This window comes from Corvus kubaryi, unplaced genomic scaffold (assembly GCF_017639235.1).
Source record: "Corvus kubaryi isolate FWS band 111438036 unplaced genomic scaffold, C.kubaryi_AGA036_p1.0 33121, whole genome shotgun sequence".
In the NCBI taxonomy this organism is placed as follows: Eukaryota; Metazoa; Chordata; class Aves; order Passeriformes; family Corvidae; genus Corvus; species Corvus kubaryi.
Genome location: NW_024580716.1, coordinates 1 through 395, shown reverse-complemented (window position 1 = coordinate 395; position 395 = coordinate 1). Strand labels below are relative to the sequence as shown.

General features: G+C 64.6%; 1 long non-coding RNA gene across 8 annotated transcripts in view; it reads left to right on the top strand.

Annotated features, from left to right (window-relative positions):
* Positions 1 to 389, top strand: part of LOC121660366 — a 1,430-nt gene extending 1,041 nt beyond the window's left edge. For 4 of the 8 annotated variants that reach the window (XR_006014648.1, XR_006014647.1, XR_006014641.1 and 1 more), the window contains one exon: positions 35 to 389. This is a non-coding gene — a long non-coding RNA (uncharacterized LOC121660366). The remainder of the gene's footprint in view (positions 1 to 34) is intronic. The other 4 variants (XR_006014646.1, XR_006014644.1, XR_006014645.1 and 1 more) reach the window with 3 other exon arrangements.
* Positions 390 to 395: the final 6 nt, after the last annotated feature.

Below are 395 nucleotides of genomic sequence, written 5' to 3'. Positions count from 1 at the left end.
CAGAGGTGCCACTGACCATGGTGGTGACCCAGAGGTGCCACTGCCCACGGAGGTCACTCAGAGGTGCCACTGCCCAGGGAGGTCACTCAGAGGTGCCACTGCCCACTGAGGTCACCCAGAGGTGCCACTGACCACGGAGGTCACTCCCCCAGTGCCACCTCCTCGTCCCTGCCGCCAATTCCCCAGGAAACTTCGGGAAACGGCCTTCCTGGGAATTCCATCCCGCCGATTTCCGGCCTGGGAATGTCGAGAGGGATCCTGGAGCCCCGCCCACCCCAAACTGGTCCAACTGGGGCGGCTCCAGCGAGGATCCAGGGATGGAGCCGGGAGGAGCGGGATCCCCCCTTCTTCCCGGGAAAAGCTCCATCCTCATCCCCCGGGATGCTTTGGGATTC